Genomic DNA, 13,327 nt, shown 5'->3' with positions numbered 1-13,327 from the left:
AAGAGGATTTAAATCTACAATGGGTGCAAAATTTAGAATTGGATTTGCAAAAATCTTACGAGTCTCAGTTTCAAAAAAATAGCTTCCAACCCATAAAAGTGTACCACCCATTCATGATTTTACCCTTTTCCATCTAAATGTTTTAAAGTTTGCATGGGAGCTAGAAACCCTAGTTTTTTAATGAATAGTGTGACTCATAAATCTAAATGGAATTTTTTGATTAAGCTCGCTCTACTTTTTCACTTTTTTGTTCAATTGTAGATATGATCATGTTTAACCTCTACTCCTCCCATACAATTATGTGTGGCATTGTGCCTCAAGGGGGGGAAATAAATGATCTAGCAAATTAACTTTGTAGCATAGAGAGTCACCGCTCTATTAGAATTTAGAAAAGAATCTTTGTACGATATCGCAATGTATGAAAAGCAACCACATTCAATGTATTTTGTTTTTGCGAAATTATCAAGTTACAATGAGGACAGTTTTTATTTGAGGGAGTTAGTAGGAGTGCCTTGCATCTTTGATCACTTTTTATAAGAAATTTCATAAGCACGTTAGTTGTTCAAAGACCTAGTAGTGCCGTTGATGTTTATATTTGGCAACAGGTCTATCCATCCAATAATCTAGATTTTTCACAATTCTCAAGAATTTCTCTAGACTTTACAACTAAATTAACTGACAGAATGCCCAAGAATGAAAGCCCATGGAAAAGTATTATATGTGCATCAAGGAGTCAATGAATGCTTTAGTTTGCACAAAAGATAACCAAAGAATGTAGCTATGTATAAATGGTGAAAGACAAATTATGAGAAGCTAGCCAAGGTGCGTTAAACATGTTAAAAACCAAAAGAAGATTACGAGAAATGCATACAGCTTACTGTGTAAGGAAACTTTATTGCATTTAGTTTCTGCAACGTCTTACAACGTTATTGGACCTGACGGAGGGCAGCTAGCAAGAATCAGGCTGACAATGGCCGATGCCGAAGTCCGGAATGAGGCAGCAAATGTAGCCATCGCCGCAGCCAGAGCAGTCGCTGTCTTGCCCGCAGACACTTGGACAGTCCTCCAACTGTTTCCCGATAGCACGTGCTCCTGAGGTGGCCATGCAAAGTGCGCCCACCACCAGTACCACCATCAGCAGCAGCAGCCCTCCTCCCCTCTTTTCTCCCTTCTTCATCACTGCTACACTTCCAATGGCTCTGCAGCTCTCTTACTCACCTTCACCTCCCCTTCAAAATATGTACTTGGCTTCTCTCTCATTGCCGCCCTCCCTTGCCCTCGACTACCCCGCTACGAGCGATTGCCTGCCTAGATCTTACCAAAACGGCTCCAAGTACAGTATGCCGCTCATGGTCTGGGGTTCAACTCCCACCTTAATCCCCATGACACGGCAAGGGGGAAGTTCCATCACAAATAACATAGCCTGGTAAACCTTCTGTACATCCCATAAGTTTCAAGAACACAAGTAAATCAAGGCTGTTAGAAAACAGGCATAAGGATTGTGTCTATATTTGTTTGGGAAGCTGGTGGGCATACATAACCTATCAAACTAAACTAAGCATACATATCCCTACCAAGTTTGGGACCTGCGAATGCAGCTATTCCTATGTTAAAGTTAACGCTAGTTTGCTACTAAAACTAGACATTGGACTATCTTTTTTAGTGTATCTTCAAAACTCTATTGTAGAAAAGCCATAAAAACTTCTTGCAAGTAGGTTATCTTTAAAACTCTTTTGTAGAAAAGCCATGGACAATCCTTGCCAATGCTTGTGGTTGTGATATATATAGCCCATGGATATACCTCCTAGAAAAAATAAGATGGAGTGGTTTTGCAAACCACGAGGTCATGTGACATAGGCACAATTGGAATAATCTCTGAGATTGAAGACATATATCTTCATAAATTTGCAATGACCCTAAGAATAATAATCCGTTGCCTTGCATGTACATAAAAACTTCTTGTTTGTATGTACAAGGTGCGGAACATAAATTCTTATGATAGAGAAGACTTCAATTCACCTCTGTAAAAAATCTATATATGCAAGTGAGCACGACAAAAAACAGGGGACATTATAATGTCCTTCAAAAGCTTGTTTGTTTTAGTAAAAAAAGGATCTATGTGAAGTTTTTTTATTTTAACTTAGTCTTCAATGCTATTGGAAATGGGTCTTGCTTGGGCAAGCCTAATTGCATGCCCAAACAAATGAAATAATTTTCTCAAAAGGAGGGCATAATCATATCTACTCAAGACATTCTAGTGTCCAAGTACCAAACTAGTATTCAAAAACTAGCTTTGTCAATGGCTTTCATCTACTCTATTAGGGGTTAATAACATGTATGTAATCATTCTTCCTTCATTGAAGAAAATCATCCCACGTAGTTGGGGTAGCATTCATATTCTCAATTTGGCCTTTTTCTTTTGCAAACACTTTGAACTTCCAAATTAAACATAGCAATATGACCTTTACAATAACATTGCCTACATATCGCTAGCTTTAAGACCATTCATAAGGTGAGTAATTTGATTTATCGCTAGAAAAGTGCTTAATGAATCGTCAAAGACCTTATTGTGATTTTCTTCAACTAATTTGCATATTTTTTCCCTTGAGAATTTTCTTGAGAATAGGTTCCCTAGAGGCAACCATTGCCCAAACGTCAATGGCTCACAAGGGCATCTGTGATGCCGTTTAGGATAGACAATAAATGCATCCATACATGTAAGAAGGCTTACATCCACTATCTTTATGGGGAAAGACCCTACAAGAGCTTGTGTGCAAATGTGGAGAACCTAACTAGAAGGGTACTACCATTCCATACAAGGTTTGTATGCACTTCCTTAATACTAATGTGATACAACTGACCACATGTTTAGGGGGAAAAAAATTATTGGACTACCCCAAGCACATGGCATTCCCACAACCATATAACCACTGGCATAATGTGTGTGCCTACCCCATACCTAAGTACTCGTCAACATAAAAGAACATCAAAGAGACATGGCCAAAATTCAAGAGTGCGATCCAATCCTTGAAGTTTCGGTTGTCTAGTGATGATGTCAACCCATTCTTTAGTAAGTCTACCTTGCGGAACATGGGTTAATTGATCATCAGTGACTACAACACTTCATAATGGAAAATTGTTAAGAATAGAGTGAGAGAGAGAGAAAAAAAAGAGACTTGACGCAAGATAGAACACAACTCAGCTTGGACCTGGAACTACTACAATGAGAATGTACAAGAGGTTGATTTATAGCCAAGATGCAATGCACACATAACATCATAGATTGTGTCATAGAATGTTGAGCTCATAGATTATGTCGGGTCTAAGATGCTAGCATAGTGCTAGTTCCCATACTTAACATTCCTCCCTTCATCTCATAGGTGGAGCTGACCTAAGAGATGACACTAAGCTCAAAAAAGAGTTTGAACTCAAACAAAGTGGAAGAAAGGCTACCATGGACTCTACTAGGCTTAATGGTGCTGTTGTACCAACATGACTACAGATAATCTAATCATGCATGTTTCAAAGGAAAAAACAAAAGCCAACTTGGATCAGAGGCATGTTTTCCATGGTTTAGGTTTTGGACCACAATATCCTTTAAATGACTCAAAGGTGGCCATTTTCCCTAAAGACAAATCCTTAGCAGTAGGTCAGTAACCTAATAGGACATAAAAGTGTATTTTCAAGATTTTGAACAAAACTTGCAATCTCATAAGAGACGTACGCATTCTGAGAAATCCTTTCTTGAGCTTGATGTTGAGAGGACATTACTTATGGAAAAAAGGAAATACCCTAAAAGTTCCTCACGCTTTGAGAATGGTAAGCCTCCAAAGTTGAACTACTACATTTTGCTTAAAATGACAATTTGCCTTGATGGATTTTATACTCTAATAAGTCTAAAGATTTTTCTAGACCAAAAGGAAAAAATTCCCATAAACTTTGATGGGGTAGTGGTGAACCATATATCTCACAATTTTGTTTTTGGGACATCAAATAAGGTACCAAAAAGTTGTGTTTTTCCCATTATAATGAAATATCATTGAAGTTGGTATACTCTCACTCATATTATTACCGATGATTACTTATTTCTTAGGTTGTTTTAGAGCTTTAGAATCATAGATAACCATGGACCATGCCAAAAGGATTAGGAAGATCCCATCTGAAACAATGTTGGCGATAACAAGACAACACTAAAATAGCCGCCAAAAATAAACTAAGTTTCACATTATGACCCTTTGAATCTCTTACACAATGCTCAATATATAGGAAACTTTAACATTTATAAATAGATATTGATATAAGCTACATTTATAACTAGATATTGATATAACCTACTTTTATAGAAATAGAACACTAAATTTTTTATTATGGAACTCCTCAAATAATTCGAGAAAATTGGTCACTTAATAGGACATAAAAGTTTCATAGGACATAAAAGTGTCTCATTACACCATCGCATGCTTTAAGAGCATGGATAGTGTTAACTTAGGATATCATTCTTATTATTTGTCTTCTACTGAGTCATGGGTCGGTCGGGCTTGTGGGTCCCAAAGGTGCATGGTCAGTGATTGTGTGATGGATAATGAGAGGTGCACCATAAACTTCACCAAATTAGGTTTATATATTTGAAATGGCCAAATGGGGACGTTGGTGTGTGTGAAAGGGATGTACCCATGGATAAGACATTGTAAACCTAAAACTCCCTCATTCTCATATGTGCAATATGCAGTACTCTTGCTCCATCGTATGCTCGTGGCTCTAAGAGAGTGTGTGTGTGTGTGTGTGTGTGTGTGTGTGAGAGAGAGAGAGAGAGAGAGAGAGAGAGAGAGAGAGAGAGAGAGAGAGAGAGAGAGAGAGAGAGAGAGAGAGATTGAGCATTGTGTGTCGGAACTAGCAACGAGGTGGTTGAGCAGTAGCAAAAAAATCCCTTTTCACTACAGTGCAAGACTTCCTCCTCGAGAGCAACATAGTAAGGTGAGTGACACAATGTTTGCATTTGTTGAGCTTGCCTGCAACAAGGTTGTGTTCATGTAGCCTTTGTGGTTAGCATACAGTGCATAGCAAGGCCTCTGCACTTAACATTTTTGGTGTCACTATATTCAAGAGCATGTTGTGCATCAAAGTCTAGGTGCACGTTGTGCTGCTATTCTTAAAGTTCTTTGGATTTTTGCACATCTGAAGGAAAGTGTGTGTGTGTGTGTGCGCGCGCATTAATGTCAAGGTACATTGTCCAACATTGTTATTGTGCATATTCAAATAAGGTTCAAGTTTTTTTGTAATTTTTCTTGTGCATATTTCTATTCTTTATTTTTGAAATATGCTAGAAGGCACTGTAATTTGTTTGCTCAAAGGTAAGGAAAAGGAAAAATTTTGTTTTCTATTTTTTGCATTTTGTTTGTTGGAGTGAAGAGAAATAATAATAATAAAAGTAATACTTTTAAAGAAAAGAAAACATAAACTGAAGTGAAAGAGGATTTTTTTTGGAAAAAATTTGTTGAAAAGAAATACCCCCAATTGTCTCCGTTCCCGTCCCCATCCTCGATCACGGTCTTGGTCTTGGTCTTGGTCTTGGTCTTTTGATAGTACATATGTTTGAAGCTATATATGTACCCTACTCCTCCAAGGGCTGAATGAAACAAGTGGGACGAAGGCTCCACCTTTCCCTCCACTAGCCTCCCTTAAACTTTCACTTCCACCCACTTGCCTAGGTAGAAACCGCTTGTTTTGAGGATTACAGGCACCTTGGTTGGTCAAATACTCTATTGTAAAGTGCACCCAAGATCTCCCAAGTGAGATGCTGGTTTTGAGATATTGTATGCCCTAGTCTGCATTTCAAGCATTAAGAAAAAAGAGAAAAAGCAAGAAACCAACTAATAAACCGAAGAAACAAAACACACAAAAAACTGAAGAAACATGTTTTTGGGGTTTAGCAATGCTTGTAAGACACTAAATTCACATGTATTGACGCTTTAGATGAGTGCAAGAGACTGAGAAAATAGAGACTGTCTCAATTCACATGGGTACCCACTATCCATCCATGTTAGGTTTTAGGCCTTCGTCCAAAGACCCAAGGTAGTGTGCGCGATCCAAGACCCACGCATTGTGGTTAGTGACTCTTCCGTTGACTATGATGTGATGGAGAGATATCATTTACAAAATCCCAAGGGTGCAACTCAAAACGTGCATGTATAACAAAGGGTGTGGGGAAGTAGATTCATCATTCATGTCTTATATAGACCCCACACTCCCAAGAGTTTCCATGTGGATATCCTAACCATTGTATTTATTAAAGATCCTACAAGTCTATCACCCTTTAAAGTTCTTTTACCTGAGGATAAAAGTCTTGCATAAGTGCAAGAAGTCAAAAATTATATGCAAGTAGCTAGAGAGAAGGAAATCAAAATCTTACACATACTAGAACAACGCCAAGCAATGAAGGCAAATGCCCCTATGATAGTAGCCGTACTAATTGCAATCAAGTTCTCCCAAGTTAGTAGTCACTAAGACCATAGGGAGCCACAATGCATCCACTTTAAGGGAAACCTCTTGCACATCAATCCTAGAGGGGGTATGTCTCAATGAAACTTGGGAATATGATCTACAAACTAAAACCATGAATGACCTATGCAAAGGCTACACATACCATGTCGATTGGTTAGCGCCACAATATAAAGGATCAGCAACAACGGATGGTATTTGATGTTATCCATAGGATTGTCTAGCTTAGAGAGGAAAAAAAAAGGAATTAATCAGCCTCCAATGGGTCTTATGAGATTCAAGGACACAACCAAGGCCAAAAAATTGACCCTATCACAAATGGAGACTCCTTTGGTGAGTCCTATTGATACATCATATGTTGTTTCCCCTAGAGTCTCAATGTAGTGTGAGCCCACAAGCAGTATCTTTAGTTTCTCAGACCTAGCTCAACTTTTTCTTGGAGACTAGATTGCTCCAATGATGAGCATGATAGAAGTTACACCCATGATTGTTTGGCGGCTAAGTCAACAATGGCCAAACAGATCAATCAAAGATGCTATTTACTATTTTTAGTAAATGCTAACGAGGCGAGATCATGCGGGTGCGAAGTAAAGATGAAGATGAAGCAAATACAAGCAACAGATGTAGAGAAGAGTTAGAATTGATGACTATCTATGGAGTTACGGTCACAATTGACGGTCACTTAAGTTTTAGGATTTTCCGTCAAATGACCACAAATGCGGGTTGTAATTATGTTTTGGGCTCATCAAGAGTTCCAAGTTGTAAACATTGAGCTATATTTAGATCATAGGCAGTGCACATAGTAGATTAAGTGAGTTTGGCCATTTGGGTGCCCTGCCACTTCTAAAAAGCCTAGAGAGTATATAACTCAAAACACACAATGTGAAAGGGGATTCTTACTCACTTGAGATAAGCTTTGTGAAGAAGGAGATGGCTATGGAGTTCTTGAGCTTTCTACGCACATACATGGACGATTCGGCCTCATGCCAATAGCTAAACTCTAACCTCTTCTCTCTCATTTGCTCATGGTGTAATCAATGCTTGATAATCAAAGATTAGTGGCTGATTTTTTGATTAATCTCTCTCTTTTTCATATTTCCCTCTTGTTTAAGCATGCTACTAAGTGTGTGTAGGCTTGTGTAGAGTGTTGGTGCCCGGTGTGGTCATTCTATGCTATTCTATGCTCATTGTGTGCTTGATTAGAGTTGGATTAGTGATTGATTAGAGAGTAGTGTGTGATTAAGCTTGTGTGTGAGAGATTAGGCCAAATGGTAGAGTAAGTAGTGTGCTCACTCCTCGTAGCAACATCATACCCGCTCCGTAGCTTTCTTTGTGTGTAGGTTTCACCTTCTAATCCTCCATTTGGCACGCACAAACCACTTGTGTGTTTCCATGCCCTAGCCGGATCCTACTCCTCGGATTGACATTATGTTGATGTCCTCCCTATGCTAGGATGACGTCCCAACATTGGCGCCGTTGCCGGGGATCGATAGCTTAAGCTAGAGGTGCCATTGGTGTGATTATGAGACACTAATTTCCCTAAATTTTTTTAAAATTTTGTTAGTTTTTAGATTAGGTGTGTTGATTAATTGAGTGGTTTTTAGTGTGATTAGTGCTTGGATTAGCATTGATTATGCTTAGAACATCACAAAACAACCCACACACATCATTAGCTCTTGATTTTGATCACTAATTTTGACCATCAAATTCACTAATTTTCACTAATTTTTCCTAACTTTGATGCTAATTTTCCGTTGATTGATAAGTGTTTTTTGTGCTACACACAAGTAGAAAGTGAGTTGGGTGTATGTACAACATGCCTTTGTGATCCACACACTCATATCCTACTCCATTTGTGCGCAAATCGTAGCCGAAATCACCTATTAATCACTAATTTTCACTAATTTCATTCACTAATTTTTCACTAATTATTTGGGCATCTTGCAAAGTGCTGATTTGTATTGATTATTTGATGCATGTTCATGATGATTATGTGTTTACATTCATGCTAAACGATGCTGCACATTGATTTTTGTGTTGGTTGTGTGTAGGTGATTTTACGGGATTGACACACACACTCACACACACACACACTAGTGTGTTGGGCACTAATCAAGTGCTTAATCGCTGAGTTTTTGGCTAATTAAGGTGTTGAAATTAATGCTAATTTTATGAGTAGGTTTCGTTCATGAACCATGTGCATTCATAAAATGCAAAACTAGGTGCGGTTTATGCTCGCTTGTGTGTAGGTGGAAGTGCCTAATTTGGGGAAATTTGGGACTGTTTTGGAGTCCAATTTGCTTATGAGAAGCATGTGATTGCTTATGGTCGTCAATGAGTTATGGTTATGTTTTTCTAATCCGTTGTGACGCCGAAATGCTGCCGAAATTCGATCAAATTTGGTTATGTATGCTTATGTGCATGATTTGATGCAAAAAGCGTGTTAATGATTGATTAAATTTGAGATTTGGATGCTCGAATTGATGTTTCATTGATGCAAAATGCTGTTTTGAGTGCGATTGGTCATTGTGCAAGAGAGGGTGATTTTTGTGTTCATTTAAGCGCAGTTTCGAGACGATTTGTGTGCTTAAAGAATGATGTTTTGTGCGATTTTGATTAAGTAAGTGATCAATTTCTGCGTTTCGATTGCGTGATTGCGAACGTTTAGGTCAGTGGACTGATCTAGAATTTTGTGGGAATTTTCTAGTAATTTTAGGCAGTTTTTTGGGTAATTTTTGACAATTTTTTGCTAATTTTTACCCAAATGTGCTAATTATACTCAGAAAATTGATAAATCGCCTAATTCGAGTGAATTGTGGAGTACCAGGGCAATTTTTTTTGTTTTTTTGAGTGTTTTTGCGTGATAGTTAAATTTTTTTACGATTTTAGGTTTTTGTTTGATAAGATTTGATTTTTTATTTATTTATATTTGTGTATTTTATTACTTTTTTGTGTTTTTTCTATTTTTGTTTGTGTTTTTGTGATTGTTTTGTGGTTTTTAGTAATTTTTTGCATATTTTGATTTTTTGTGTGTTTTTAGAATTATTTGTGTTTTTCATTTTATTATTTGTGTCCATTTTTGTATTTTTTTATTTTTGTAAGTGTTTTGTGATTTTTTGTGTATTTTATTATTTATTTTGTGAGTTTTTTGAATTTTTTGTGAGTCTTTTTGAATTATTGTATGAATTTGGAAGTTTTTAATGTATTTTTGTATTTTTGTGTGTTTTTGTATTTATTTTTTGATTTATGTGTGTTTTTTTAATTTATTTGTGTGATTTTTTATTATTTTTGGTTTTTTTTTTAAAAAAAAAACTCAAACTCACCTATCTCCCGCTCCGGCGTTGACTAAGGCTGGCCGGCCGCCTGCTGTCTCGCCATGATTCGCGCTGAACTGCCTGCTGTCTCGCCCGCTTTTGCGCCTGCCTTGGCTTCCTACGCGTTCACTGCTGCCAGCGGGACATGCTACGCCTTTGCTCCTTGCATTGACTTCCTACGCGTTCCGGGCCCAAGACTTCCTAGGCGCACTGCTCCCGACCCTTGATATCCTACACGTTCCCTGCCAAGTCATCCTACACGCTGAGCCCTGCCGAGTCTGCTATGCGCTGAGCCCTGCTACCGGGTCTTGCTATGCGCTCGCGCACCCTCTTGCCTCCTCGTGCTAGCTCACACCCGCTATTAATACCTACTGGCGCTGGTTGGCGCGCACACACACAACTCTATTTTCGCAGATTGCTGCGGTTGAGGGCCCATCAGACACAGGGCTTCTCACACACACAACTTCTGTCGAGTGCTGCAACCGTCAGCGCTGTCGATTCTTCTGCAGAGCCGGCTGATCACTCGCAACACACAAACTACACAAACACACACACACAACTGCCAACACCTTCCTTAGCCGCATCCCACTCTGCTCGGTGCAATTGATGAGTCGATTCTAGACCTCTTGCCCGCCCACTTGCTCTATTGTCGCCTTGCCTGGCTTGGCCCACACCATCACACACACTCCTACCTTTCCGGGCCTGCAATCTACAAAGGTAGGAGTGTGTGTGATGGCCCACACCATCACACACACTCCTACCTTTCCGGGCCTGCAATCTACAACACACACGCGCACGCGATGCCCGCCACACAACCCGTCACCCGTTTACCTTCCCTCTGCCTTTGCGAAAATGTCGGTGATAATTTTGACGATCCAGAGGTTTTAAAAATAAAAATAAAAATAAAAAAAATAGTAAGAGCACATTCACACACTCACACACACTTGCCAAGCCGGGGCCGGCAAAATCGGCATAGATGAGGAAATAACACGCCCACAGCCCACAACACACGAGCACCGAGTCGAATTCGGGAAATCTCTGACAGCAGCAACAAAAGGAAAAGAGGGCTTCAAATATTCGAATAGGGGGTGATTCACACATCTCCCACTGAGTTGATATATTTGCTGCCATTACACACTAGGAAGGCCAAATGGAAGCTTCGGAGTATTCCTCTAACATCGATAAGCAGGATTCAATTGACAACGAAATTTTGGTGAGATCCACCACCTTATTCACACCCGCTACATACGGCAGCTAGACCTACACCTAATGATGACATGGTAATACATCTGGGCAAAAGCAGCTGCAGTGAATGGTAGTGACCTAAGGAGGCCGAAAATTGAGCATTGCCAGGCACAATTTTCCATGCAAGTCATCAAAAGAGCAAATTGAAGCGAAAAAATTAAGTGTACCAGGGATAAGAGTAACAGTGAGGCCGAAAAAGCAAAAGTTGCAGGCAGATACACTTCAGAAGTCGGATGACCTATGGTCACCTGCGTGGTGGTTTAATTTAAATTAAACGCCATACAAAGTGTGCTGTCAACAGGCAAATTGAGGTCGTTTTAGTTCAGGTCAAAAGTGCTTTGCTCATCTACAATTTTTCAGACTAAGAGCAAATTTCATCGCTCAATCAACTGGAAGCGAGGTATCACAAAGGTGAGTAGTCGTTGCAGTACAGTGGTAAGTATCTTGCCAACTAGTGCTACAGCTATACAAGTAAATCAGATCGTTGAGATCACAGCTAAGCCAAGCAGAGAGCTTTGAATTAGGAAAACCACTGGTCACCTGTGGGAGAGGCTAGAAAAAGGGAATACAAGTGCTCAGCAGGTCAGTAACAGGGTTGAAAGAAAAATGGAGCAGCAGATGCAACAACCACAGTCAATGGCAACATCGGCAAATCAAAGCAGTTATGATGCAGCTTCAAGCTCATTAATAACAGTCAAATCAGTTGGCATCAGGTTGGAGTTAATAGGTCATTTCAAAGACTTTCCATGCTACATGGATGATGCAGACAATCGCTATCTAAAGTCCAAGAAAAATGCGCTGAAAAGCCCAACAATACAGGTTGTGAAAGTAGACGAAGCTACCAACATGGCTAATTCACAAAAGAACCTAATGGAAGATTGTTTAGGATCGGTGTACATGAAGCTCAAACCAGGTAGTGAGTTGGACATAATAAAATTGCACAGGCAAGATCTTCCAGAGGTTAGCAGTTGTCGAGTCACTGTGCACTTGATAAAGTCAAATTACAAGGACAAAAACTGTAGCAGTCTCTATAGAGATATGGAGGGTAGATGGTACAAAGCAGAAACACCTCAACAAGCAACGGAAGAGACAGATCAATGCTTCATAGCTCATGAAGATGGTTCAAAGTTGGGTTACAAATACATGTCGACAAGGGGTAATATTTATCGCTTGATAATGAGCTTACCTTTAGCTTCCAATGCAGATACAATGGTAGCTCAGAACAGAGAAATCACTCAAGAGACGGGGCCTGCTATAATCAATCTGCCAAAAAATGAAGACACAGTCAGCAGAGGGAGGAATTCCTTGAAGCCATGTGTAAACGACAGTTTCCTTCAACCACTTCAGAAGTCAACAAGCAACCTGAACCAATAGCCCTTCATTGGATCCACGAAATGAGATGGAAAGATCCAATTTATGTAGATTCTGATGGACAAAGATGGGTTCAAGTCACGTGGGAAAGGACATTTAGCGACTCAGTTCCTAGGACACTATGGGCAACGCGCATTGGAGACAAGAGCTATGATATAGATGGAAGATGCTATGAATTAGATCTTATTGCAGATAAATTCTCGGAAAGAGCTGCAACTTTCATCTTGTCACCTTCAACTCCACAAGACCAAATTGAGCAACAGACACATGACGAAATGATATCTAACCAGGTAAATATTGGTCACACTGCCACTATTGCACAAAGTCAATCACTAGAAGATGGGGAAGTGCACTTTAAAAGCTCTAGGCTTCCACTGACACATGATCAGACTTCGAATTTGTATGAGCACAATTCAACTCCTTTCATTACATAGATGAGTGCCACAACACAACATTCACAAGTACAGAACACTACACATGCACCACAAAATGTACCAACACAAACACACGTACAATCAATGTAAGAATCAGCTAGTGAGTTAGCACGACTTCACAAAGACCTAGCTCAATTAGCTGAGCTAGATGACAAAGCTAGAATATCCACATCTGGCATAGGAAAGATACCTCTTACAAATAGGGAACACTCTCGGATGGGGGGGGGGGTCCAATCTCCACCTCACTTACTCAATCAGGACAACCCTATCAATTGCAAACAGCAAAGGAGAGTCACAATACTCTCTTACAACTTAGCGGACAACAAAAGCCAAATACAGGATCGAATCGACAACATAGTCCTAAGACTATACAGAAGCCACAGATAAAGGATCACATGTTGATAACATACATAGAATTAAAGTTGGTCACTGGAGCAGGGGCTGAAACGACCATCTACCAAGGTT

The 13,327-nt window shown here is 39.5% G+C and overlaps 1 pseudogene; it reads left to right on the top strand.

Annotated features, from left to right (window-relative positions):
- The first annotated feature begins 11,663 nt into the window (after positions 1-11,663).
- Positions 11,664-12,684, top strand: LOC147423166 (uncharacterized; annotated as a pseudogene).
- The last annotated feature ends 643 nt before the right edge of the window (positions 12,685-13,327 follow it).

This window comes from Adiantum capillus-veneris, chromosome 26 (genome assembly GCF_014529385.1).
Source record: "Adiantum capillus-veneris isolate H3 chromosome 26, ASM1452938v2, whole genome shotgun sequence".
NCBI lineage: Eukaryota > Viridiplantae > Streptophyta > Polypodiopsida > Polypodiales > Pteridaceae > Adiantum > Adiantum capillus-veneris.
The sequence above is the reverse complement of the archived record's forward strand: the minus strand, read 5'-3'. Positions and strand labels throughout refer to the sequence as shown.